Here is an 11989-nt window from a genome sequence, read left to right as displayed (position 1 = left end):
TTTCATCCTCAAGAACTCACATTATTCGTCATATTTGTAACAATAATTAAAACTTTACATGTTAATTGTATGAAAGTTTTGATATCTGCGTAATTATAACAGTTGGTCGTCGTATATTTTAAAATTATGTCAACGTTTAAGTCGTGTTAATTTGGTGGTCTTAACAGTTTTGTTAAAATGGAAGAGAATCAGTTTGGCCAACCTAATCTGTAGTTACTATTTAATACTTGTCTATATAAAACGTCGTTATCAAATTTTCTCTGTTAATTTATTATTTAAATATATATGGTATTTTTCTAAAGTATTAATACTATGTGTATTATTGTAGTAATCGAGTATATCAATAAAGTTGTCTGGATTATAATTATGTTTATTATATATAATATAGTAGTTAATTTATTATATGTAATATAGTAGTTAAAAGAAGAGACAGACTTATAGGCCACATACTAAGGCATCCTGGAATAGTCGCTTTAATATTGGAAGGACAGGTAGAAGGAAAAAATTATGTAGGCAGGCCACGTTTGGAATATGTAAAACAAATTGTTAGGGATGTAGGATGTAGAGGGTATACTGAAATGAAACGACTAGCACTAGATAGGGAATCTTGGAGAGCTGCATCAAACCAGTTCAAATGACTGAAGACAAAAAAAAAAATATATAATATGTTAAGTTGATTTATAGACCCTTGTTTATACAATTTATATGCTCTTTTATGCTTCTTGAAAATGAACGATTGATAATGTACTTTAAATCGCAATCCGCGCGTTTCAAACTGTATTTATCTTTGTTTTTCTTAATTGATTTTGTTATTGTTTTTTTAATGTTTTTGAGGTATCCACATTAATTATATATTTATTATTTTGTTGTTAGTTATATAAGCAGTTCTTAAACCGAATGATTTAAATATTTTGTATATTTTTTTATAAATTATATTATATTCAATTTTAGCGTAATTATTATTGTTATTATTTCAGTTTTTCTTTTATGTATAATTTGGGTTTTTTTTATTATATAATTTGTCTATTAAGATTTTATTATATCCGTTGGATGTATCGAGGTATTTAACATTATTTACTTTATTTTTAATTTTATATTATCATTTTTTAAATATTTTAATGCTATTAGAGCATTATATGCTACCATTTTTTGGTTCCAAGGATGAAATGAACTGCAATGGATTACTGTATCTTGTTTGGTGGATTTCTTAAAGATGTCGATATCTAACTTATTATTATTATAATTTTTGTTAATTTTTAAGTCCAAATAATTTATGCTAAAGTAAATTTATACTTAAGTAAATTTGATAATATTGTTATTTATAGAATTCATTTCATAGTTGTTTTCCTCATCATTGTATTTTTGATTTTAAATAATTACTTCTGTATATAAGGTTAAACGTTAAAAGGTAAAAAATCGCACCTCACCCCAAAAAATATTCTAAATAAAATAGCGGCTAAGTGGGTATACTGCGTCAATAGTACACGCGTCTCCGCAAGAAGCCCTAGCGTAGCACTGACGTAAGCTTCTGTAGTCGTCTGCTATGTTGTAACGTTACAGGTGAGCGGTAAAATTACAATAAGTGAATAATATTTAAAGTGTAAAAAAGTATTTACAGTGGGCAGTAGTTCTCCCCCCCCCACTCCGGCCCCACGAGAATGAAATACGGTATGCGCGCGCACTTTACTTAACGGTATGCACTAGATAAGATATTATATTTAAATAAAATTGTAAATATTTTTAATTAAGTTGTATGTGTATGTGTGTGTAAGCCGTACATTACAAAAAATCCACGTGACGGGAAAGTCCTACGCCTGTGTTGTCATATGTTTTTATTATTAAACAGTTCTTTATTTGTTTCGAGCAACATGCCGGATTTTTTGTAGCTCAGCAGTATTGAAATAAAAAATTAAATAATTTTAAAACACTTTTTTATGCTTAACTCAAAATCCTACTTTAAAATAAATAAATAACTTGTTAATTATATATTCTTACTTTTTAATTATATAAATTTTTGAGTTTTTGAAGATGGAATCAACTTAACGGTAATAAATTTTCACGGGTTAAGTTAATCGTTGTTTTTAATTCGGTTCCATTTTCAAAAATAGAAATTTAAAGAAGTACTGAAACAGGTTCCGGGTCTGCAAAAGAGAATATTCGGGTTTCTTATAATATCTTTTGGATGAGGTTTACAATGTTGATTTAAGGCTAGAATCAGAGAGCAAAAAGGACAGTATCAATTGCACATAGATTAATATTATTTTCCTAATGTCTGCGTTGCAATCTGTTTAACTAGTGAACAATAAGCAACCCCCCCACCACCACAGACCAATTAGATAAGTATGATATGTATCACTTGTAAATTAAGTGTAGTCTTTACAGGTAGACCATTCCTGAGACGTGTGGTTAATTAAAACCTCATTCACCAAAATACACCGGTATCCTATGCCTATTATTAAAATGATTTAAACTGAATTATAATTTTTTTAGACACTTTACATTTTAATTATTATTTTTAATTAATTAATTATTTTTTTATTAATTCGGATTACATTAATTTTAAGAAGTTTTTATTAATAATGATAAAAACAATTTCCAATCTCCGTGGCTAAATTGCAGCGGCTTTATCTTTTAACCGGACATTCCGGATTCGAATCTCGATCACATGTGCCATTTTTACACTATAAAAAAAATTTATTATCATTAATTATAATTAAATTTTATTGGTCATAAGCCTGTTGTATTGTTATTAAATGTAGAAATAAATGTGTGTCGGCCTTTAAATCACCTTACATCTCTAGAACTACTGGACCGATTTTGACCAAACTTGATTAGATTACTTCTATATATGGACCATTAAATTTTTAGCTAAAAAGGTAAAGCAGGTGAGGCTATATACTAGGTCACCCTCAATACCTCGAGATTTTCCCTAATTAAGGTCATATTTTTCTTAAGCACATTTGTTAATAATAATATATGCAAAAAAAAATATTTTTTTATTGCACCCCCCCTTCCAAAACATGCTTTTGTAGTCGTTTGTTATGTTTTGATGTCACAGGTGCGCGGTAAAATTAAATAAACGAATAATATTTTAAAGTGTCAAAAATTAACTCAGCCTGGCTGGGTCTCGAACTCTCAATCGCCCAGTTGACTCAGTACCTGGTGAGTTAAGCCTCGCAGCTAGACCGTCTGATGACTATTAGCGAAAATTGCTCTATGTAAGTTGTGACTCCGTCGCCGCTAGTAACGCCATACCCCCGCGAATTATATACGGTATTCGTGATCGTTTTAAGTAGCATCATTGAATTAAATAAACGAAAAAAATATTACACTTAAATAAAATAATAAATATTTTTAATTAATTTGTATGTGTATGTACGACGTATAAACCGTGCATCATAAATAATCCACAGTTGTAAGACTCCGTGTTCCGGGAAAGTCCTACAAAGAAAAAGCTGACCGCTATGTTGGCTTTTTATGTCAGCTTTTTATTTTATATTGTTTTAACATTTTTGTCGATTTGAATTTTTTTGTCTTAATGATTACATAATTTTTTTTAAAATGGTTTTAGTAATTTTTTTGAGATCTGGTGGATCCAGTCACTTTTAAAAATAAACTAATATTTCATTAAACTAATATTTTCTAATTTTTATTTTTTGAAAATCATAACTTTTTCTGGTACTTATATTGTGAAAGTAAAAAAAAAAAATTATTTGATCATGATTTGATATTCAGTACAGTATAATTTAAATTTATATTAATAATTACAATAACTTCCTTGTATTTCAGTTGCTTATTCATAATTGTGTCTTTTATTCATAAATTTCAAAATAGAAAATGTCTTTTAATTATGGAAACATTCCGACCGTACCTTAGTATGAATGCACGTAACCTACATATGTAGCATTTAATGAATTCATTTTGTTTTTGTTTATCGCTTCAGTAAATATAACTAAAGTCCTGTTTATTTTTATACATAAAACGATTTGTTACAGCTTATAATATTTATTATTACAAAGTTTAAAAAGAAATATTGCACCAGCTTTTTGACTTTAATAACTACTTCCTTTTTTTATTTAGTTATTATAATTGAAAAAGAAAGTTTATTTATTTATATTTTGACATGTTCTTGTAACATTTATTGAATCAACGTGTATTTTCTTTTAAATTCGTTTAAACTGTTACCTTTTTTTCTTTAAAACAAATTAATATCTTCAGTTTAATTTTACTTTTTAAAGAAAAAATTTATTTCAAATAAAATTATATATATTTATATATAAATACTTTGCAAAATATTAACTATTTATATTTATTAATGTGCAATCTCTGATAAAATGAATTGTCATTTAATCTTAAAAAATAACAATATTGACCCTCACCAAACCAGACAACAGAATTATTGGTACTTACGTATATAACGCGAAAATATTTAGTCGAGTTAAGTTTCAAAATTATTGAAAAAGAAAGCCGGCAATGACTTTAATGTAAAAACAAAGTACATTTCGAACATTAAATCTTGAAATTGAGAAAAATTTTTTTTTTCATTTTGGAGGCTTCCATATTCAAGGGGAGCTTTCAGGTAAAATTCATTTTTAAGAAAATAATCCGTAAGTGGTGATAATAAATGTAAAAAAATAATTTTTTAAAAATGTTTAAAAAATATAAAGATACATCGTTACTTACGTATTAACGCCACCGCAGCTACAGCTTTATTTAAAAACAAAATAGTCAATCGGATTTCGGTGGAAAATGGACCGATATAGAGTTTAACATAGATTCAAAACAGTCTCTTTATTAATTTTAATAAATGGTTATTTATATTTATTTATTTTATAAATATAATTTAACCAAACTTAACCTACGCTCGCTAACCTTGACTAATTAACAGGAGTGTTTTGATTATTTAAATAATAAATAATTGCAATAATTACTGAATTTATTAAATAAATACTCAAAAAATTACGGTGTTAATTAGTCAAGGTTAGCGAGCGTAGTTTAAGTTTGGTTAAATTATATTTATAAAATAAATAAATATAAATAACCATTTATTAAAATTAATAAAGAAACTGTTCATTTTCCACCGAAATCCGATTGACTACTTTGTTTTTAATTAACAAAGTAGCTGCGGTGGTGTTAATACGTTTAAGTACCGAATTATTTTTGTATAACTTAACACAATTCTTCAGCTTACGAGAAAAGGACTTTTTCCGTTACAATTTATTATTTTTTTTAAAATTATTGTTGCATCAACAATTAAAGTCATTAGCGACTTATCAGTGTAATGTAACTGTACCGGTAAATGTGTACTCTTGAACAAACTCAGACCAGCCATTCCTGAGGTGTGTAGTTAATTGAAACCCAACCACCAAAGAACACCGGTATCCACGATCAATCATTCAACCCCGTATAAAAGTAACTGGCTTTACTGGGATTTAAACCGTAGAACTCTCGACTTCGAAATCAGCTGATTTGCGATCACAAATTCACCGTGGGTTGGTCTAGTTTAAAACGCTCCCGGTTTCCAGTAACTGTTCACAACACTTACGCTTTTGTGACTTGGAGAATTTCTACGATAGACTCGCGTATAATTTCTTTGTACCTGTCCCGATTTTGTTTTTGCGAACTAATGCAAGCAGTGTGTTTTCTCTTCTATGACGCTACGGTATGAAGCCCGGGTTCATAAGAGGAAGGCCAGGGGAACTGTCTAACGCAGCTGCTACCTGACGGAGAATGTGTAAACTGAAATTTAATTGTTAATCCAAGATTCCTCATATAATATTGTGTACTGTAAAATAAAAGCTATATTCATTCTTAATATTCCGGAGTTTTCTTACGAACTTCCGGTATTTTATGAACAACGGTTTCCTAAGCATCACTGACCACGGTAAGCCCAAGTGCATCCTTAACGTCAAGGAGCACCATCAACCTCAATGAGTGCCTGTATTATAGAAACTTAACGATTACAAAACCTCAAAATGTGAATCAGTCAGTCTGAATACTTTCATTTACATGTAACATATGAATTCATTTTACATTAACTCGGTACATTTAGTGATATTGTTTGTTAGAATTACTTTGAATTAAGTTTATGAAAATTACTTTTTGTTTTGCTTATTTCAATTAGCATCAATTTTTTATTATAACAAAACTTCTAATATACGCAAGTTGATTGTACTACACACATACACACACGCGCGCGCGCGCACACACACACGTGCTCGCTGAAGTCTAATATATACGTATAAGAGCTCATTAGCAAACATTAATCTGCTTATTTGGGCAGTGATCAGAAATATTTCAAAATCAGTAAAAAGTACAAAAAAAATAAATAAAATTGGGCATTCTGCACAAAAAGGATGAATTTTCGTTTCCGACGCCCTCACTACTTCGCACTCAGAAATTCACTCACTTAGTACAACGCACAACATACGTTCGATTAACGAGTAGACCCTACACACAAGCATCAAGTTTAAACTAATTCACCAATGTAACACTGCATAAATGCATATGAAAAATACCCCAACACTTTTAAAAGAAAAAGTTAAGCCAGCATAACTTCAAATTGAGATTATGTTGTCTATTGTCGACTTTAAATTAACCAAAACTGAAGAACGACTTAATCAATTTTCATAAATTTTTCACATGTACTACTTTAGATTCACTACTACAGAATATCTAAATTTCAATTTAGATTTTTTTTTTAAAATTGAGTGTAATTAAAGAAAACGACTAAACCAATCTTCATCAAATTCTCACACGCACAACTTCACACACACTGCTACAGAATTTAAAAATTTCATTGAAATTTATCAAGTAGTTTTTGAGATTCTTGAGCCACAAACATTTATACATGAATGGTACTTTCGTAATTCGCATATCTAAAAACGTAAAAAAAAACAATTCATTCCTCCCCCCCCCCCCGCAAGACTACCATGCGACCAAAAATATACCTCAAATTGAGATTATGTTGTCTGTTTTCGATCTTAAATTGACCGTAAATCAAGAACGACTTATCCAATCTTCATAAGATTCTCACAAATGTCGTATTTTGAAAATTTAAATGCGGATTAAAAAATTCAAGCTTTATATTAATCAATTTTATTAATTTTTTTATGATAAATTAAATTAAAATAAATAGCTTTAAATGAAAAATATTTAGTTTATCAATGATTTAAAAAAAACTTCTTTTTTATTTGAGTTTCTAGCCACACATTTTATACATACTATATATAAAGAACATGTCTGAATGATTCATATTTAAATTATATAAACTTGCATAATAAATAAATCTAAAATTATAAATTTAATCGAACCAAACTTAACTTACGCTATATATATATTAGGAAAATTACATTTTAAATGAATTGTATTTTTATATTCGTACCTTAAAATTCAAAAGAAAATCCAATTTAACCTCTCCTTCCAATCACACAAATACTTTCCTTGAACAGTAGTTAAAAAAACATACTCATGCAGAAGTTTAGATTGTCGTTTATAAAACTGTTTGCCTGCTGTATGCGTTACTGATACATCAGTCTCCCCCCCTGTTGTTAGTTGGTTACGAAGATGATCGATTGTACGCGGAGATCATCGAACATACATGTTTACGAGTTGTAGATGTAACTACTAGTCTTCTGTGTTGCAATACGTGATGTGTTGTTCATTATAGTTTTAATGATTTTAGTGCGTTTAAAACAGAAATACGTGCAGTTATGTTGTTCATTATAGTTTTAATGATTTTAATGCGTTTAAAACAGAAATACTTGCAGTTAGTCTTGCAAAGAAACTTATTTAATAAATAAATAGTATTAATGTTAACTTTTTAAATGAAATGTTAGATTGAGGTATGTATAATAATCTGTTCATATATCGTACCGTCAATACAAGACTACTCAAAATTGTTCTTTTAACAAAATCAATTTCAATTCAATTTTCTTCATTAATATAATTTGCTATAATTCCCCTTAAAATTAACTTACTGAAAAACGTTTTTCTCTATATTTACTGTTTTTTCTTACCCTTTCATCTGTAATATAAGTAGCTGAAAATAAAAGCTTATAAATAATTATTTTTAACTGCTTTAAACTTGTGATAGGTTGCAAGAGTTATTCTTCATTTTTTGCTTTATAACTTTTTGTTATGGCAGGTATTTTTCAAATAATACAAATACTATTTACTAATAAAAAAAAAACATTTTAATTAAACAAAATAAACTAAAAGTTGATGATGCTGTAAATAATTGTAAATATACCTTAGTGTTGCATAATAAAAAAAAGATTATGTAAAATGAGTGCCTAATTTTCCTCCATGGCGCGAGTGGTAGCGTCTCGGTTTTTCATCCGGAGGCTGCGGGTTCGAATCCCGGTCAGCCATGGCATACTCACACGCTAAAAAAATTGTCATTCATCTCATACTGTAAAGTAATACGTAATGGTCCCGGTGGTTAACAAAAAAAAAAATAACAAAGTGCGTAATGTTATATTTAGAAATGATTTTAAATTGAACTAGTTTTACAAAACTGCATGTTATTCTTAAATAGTTATACTGATAAGTTTAAAATTAAAGTTGATTATGCTACTGTATTAATGTTTTAATTACATACTGTATTGCAAAATAAATAATAAAAAAACTTAATACAAATAAACGCAGTAATAATCTTTATAACTTAATTAAGCACAATAATTTTGTTATTTAGGTTTTCAAAATTAACTGGATTATGATTCTTAGATAGGCCTACAGAACAAAATTTTAACTACAAAAACCAGATCAAGAAACATGTTAAAATTACAATAAGTTAAATATTAACAAAAGTGTCAAACATACTTTGTCACCTGAAGATTAAGTTTTTTATTATACAGATTAACAGAATAAACAAACAAAAAGATTAAGATTTAACAATACAGAACTAAATGTTATCCAATAATCTAAAATATAAAAATTTCTCAAATTGCATTCCTGTTAGTCAAGTTTTTCATTGATACTAAAATCTTCCATCACTTTTTTAGTTGATTTTGTTCTCAATTACATGTAAAATTTATGATGTTCTTTAGGAACGGTCAAATTAGTGCACAAAGAAACAAGGTCAGCTTTCTTCTTAGGTGGAGGTGACTGAAATGTTGATACAAGACAAATATTGACGGCCTCTAATTTTTTCTTTAATTTTAATTTGACAGAATTCTTTTTCATCAACAAAGCAGTTTTTATAAAATACTGATTGTGGATGCAATTTATCAATAAATTAACAATTAATATAATCCACCTTACCAGCAAGTTGATATGTTTTCTAGATTTTTCGGCTTACTTGGAAGCCATCATCAGGAGTTAAAATTAATGCATTAATGTCAAATTTTAAAAATCATAGTTAAAATTTAAAAACAGTCATGATTGTTCTGGTCCTACTACACTATATTTAAGTACTAGTTTATTAATATACTAATATACTAATGAGTATACATATACTAGTATATTAATGAGTATACTAGTAGGACCAGGACGTTATGTCTGTTTTTAAATTTTAACTATGATTTATAAACTTTGACTTTAATGCTTTAATTTTAACTCCTGATGATGGCTTCCAAGTAAGCCAAAAGATATAGAGAACATATCAACGTGCAGGTTAGGTGGATTATATTAGTTGTTAATTTATTTATATAACATATCAGCGATACAATGTTTGAGAAATTAATCAATTTATCAGATTTGATAAATTATATTATTATTTCGAGTTTATTTATTATTTTATTCCAATTAACCTTTATTTATTCCATTAACTTTTTCTCCACTGGTGTTTACAGAATAATTTTTACCCATTGATTCGCTTAATTCCTTTAAATCATAAACTAATTCAGTCTAGGCCTCAAAAATTGAATGTGGTTTGCCCTTTTTTTTATTAACATGATGATTGGAAGTTTTAAGATGGAATGTAGATCGAATTAGTTCTAAGCATTCTTTGTTTCTCTTTTTCTATGGTCGAATGAACACTGTCACCCTCATTTTGAGTGTGTCCAGCTGTCACATATTTTGAAAAAAATAAATTTTAATCAGTAACACATTAACAGCATATAAGTACACCAGCACATACATATTTGTTTTAATTTTGTCCATAGCAGTTATCGGAATAAAAAATAGTCATTTCTTTTTCCAGACACCCTTTCTTTTAAATAAAAGAATATAAAACTACCTATTCCATTTGATTCTCTATTAGCTATGATATTGTGCCACACATAGCGTCTAGCTTCTTTATTTAGTGATATTATACACTGTAAAATTGAAAATATTAAGCTTATTTTTGTTGTAATTGCCAAAGATTATCTTAAAGGCATGGGTAAAATAGCGTGTAAATCATATACTAAAACAATAGTCTTGTGTGGGATTTTTCATGATTCTTCAACGTCATTATTTTTTTCAATTCTTTACAGTTCCTTATGTTTAATGTGAGTTTTGTGTTCTTTATTCATTAAGATTTTTTCAGTTGAAGAACAGTTTTTAAATTTCTGGCATGAATTACAGTCTTTTTTTTTTGTTTAAATAGACCGATTTTGTATTCAAAATTAAAAATGTTCGTATAATCAGGCTCATTGGGAAGGTTTATTTTCTTTCTCACATTTTTCTTTGTGCAACATATATAATGAAGCCAAATTAAGGGTTCCATCATTGTATTTACTAGATCTTGCCCTTACATAGTGGCATCCAATTTTTGGAATGGCTTCAATATGTTGGTGAATACCGTTTTTTATTTCATCACTGATTGATTTTTGATGCCCATGTTTACCTTCCATATTGGTTTCAACAGTGTCTTCTTTACTAATTTTTTTAAAGCAGTTCTTATCATCATACTGCTAATAGACAGAGTACTAGCAAAAAACTGTTTGTGCACTCTGCTTTGAGATCCATTAACAACAAAATGAAATGTAAAATTTCTTGATATATTCCTTCCCTTTTTGTATTCATATTTTGCTATAATTTCACTCATATTATTTATAATAAAATCCCTTTTTCCGGTAATAACCTTTAAATTGTAAAACCTAGAGCCTTGAAGTGAAAACCTTGAAATCTTTTCTCTGTCATTATTATTAATCTTAGATCTACACTTAAAATAGCATGAGCTAACACATGGTGGTTTACATTTTTCTTTTTAGCTGGCTTACCTGATGAATTTACAATGACTCACCAGCATTTAGTTTTGACTTTTTAATATTTCTTATCCATGTAGATGGATAATGAATTCTTTTAAGAGACTTTTTCTTTGTAAGATCATTAGACACTCCATTCATTTGATTTGATGAGCTGAATTATTACTTAATTCACATTTCTAAACACTACGTTTTGGTGAGTAGTGCCATCTGGATTCAGTGGTAGATACTGCACTGAATTTTCTGTTTCACTGTCAGTAAAATCAGTAACCCAGATTTATTTACCCAGTTCATTATCGTAGTCATCGTAATCGATACTTTAGAAAATGAAATCATAAATGCAACTACAGCTGTCCAACTGTTAGCTTCAATACAGTATCAATACTGTTAGCCTCAGAATTACATGGAATGTTTTCATGAGCGACAGGAAAAACATTTGTTACTGGTTCAATGTGTGGAAGAGTTACAGACTCCAATTCAGTAACAAATTCAATAATATTTTTTTTCTCTTTCATCTCCTTCAACTGAAATAAAAGTACAACAAACCAGAGTTACTATCGAAAGTTATAATAATTATGATTTTGTTATTAACAGATTTTGTTATAAAAAGATTAACTACATAACCTATTAGGCAACAACTTATAAGGTTTTTGAGTACTTATGTATTAACGCCACCTCAGCTACCGCTTTATTTAAAAACAAAGTAGTCAATCAGATTTAGGTGGAAAATGAGCAGTCTCTTTATAATTTTAATAAATGATTATTTATATTTATTTATTTTTATAAATATAATTTAACCAAACTTAACCTACGGTCGCTTCGCTTGCTAACCTTGACTAATTAACACCGTAATTTTT

At 28.4% G+C, this 11989-nt stretch overlaps 1 protein-coding gene across 1 annotated transcript in view; it reads left to right on the top strand.

Annotated features, from left to right (window-relative positions):
• Positions 1-7664: 7664 nt before the first annotated feature.
• Positions 7665-11989, top strand: part of LOC142329279 (discoidin domain-containing receptor 2-like) — a 708527-nt gene continuing 704202 nt past the window's right edge. Inside the window, exon 1 of the mRNA XM_075373718.1 lies at positions 7665-7844. The gene's annotated coding sequence lies outside the window, so the exon portion shown is untranslated. The remainder of the gene's footprint in view (positions 7845-11989) is intronic.

The sequence above is a fragment of the Lycorma delicatula genome, chromosome 8, assembly GCF_047948215.1.
Source record: "Lycorma delicatula isolate Av1 chromosome 8, ASM4794821v1, whole genome shotgun sequence".
NCBI classification, from domain to species: Eukaryota; Metazoa; Arthropoda; class Insecta; order Hemiptera; family Fulgoridae; genus Lycorma; species Lycorma delicatula.
Note: the sequence above shows the minus strand (reverse complement) of the source record. Positions and strands in the feature narration are given on the sequence as shown.